The following is a 713-nucleotide window of genomic DNA, read 5'->3' as shown; positions in this document are numbered from 1 at the left end:
GAAGTAAAATGAAGAAACGAACATGACAGTGAAGTAAAAAGACTAATTTATCGGCAAAGATCATTTTGCTTTAAAAAATAATATAAAAAATTAATAAATACTGTACATAAAACTGTCAGTAAGACTCCGACGTACCTCGTTGTTAAGCGTTGAAGGCGGTGGTGTTGCCGTTGTTGTTCTTGACGTGGTCTTTGGAGGAGGAGGAGGAGGAGGAGGAGGAGGAGTAGTAGTAGTAGTAGGAGGAGGAGGAGGAGGAGGAGGAGGAGGAGGGGCGGTTGGCGTTGTAGTAGACCGAGTAGGAGGCAAAACTGTCGTTGTTGATGATGATGTTGTTTTAGTAGTTATCGATTTTCTCGTGGTGGTTGCAGGAGGAGGTGGTGGTTTAGGCGCGTTTTTTGTCGCTGCCAGGGATCCATCAGGCAGACGATCCAGGGAAGCCCAGCAATTCACAACTCCTTGTTCCACGTAGGCTTTCCACTGCTCTCTCTGAGCAACCACGTGGGTCCAGTTCACGTGATGAGTGCCCTAGATAGGTTAAGAAGAAACAACAATAACACACTCACAATCAATTCAAAACCAGAAAAAAATCACATATTCGGTGGGTGGTTGGATGCACGTGATGAAATCAGGCGCTCATCAAAATTACGAAATTGAAGAAACTGGCATTTTCCTACCGTTTAAAAAAATTTAATTATTGTTCTTTCGGCTCAACA

The sequence above is a fragment of the Aplysia californica genome, unplaced genomic scaffold, assembly GCF_000002075.1.
Source record: "Aplysia californica isolate F4 #8 unplaced genomic scaffold, AplCal3.0 scaffold00868, whole genome shotgun sequence".
Lineage (NCBI taxonomy): Eukaryota > Metazoa > Mollusca > Gastropoda > Aplysiida > Aplysiidae > Aplysia > Aplysia californica.
Note: the sequence above shows the minus strand (reverse complement) of the source record.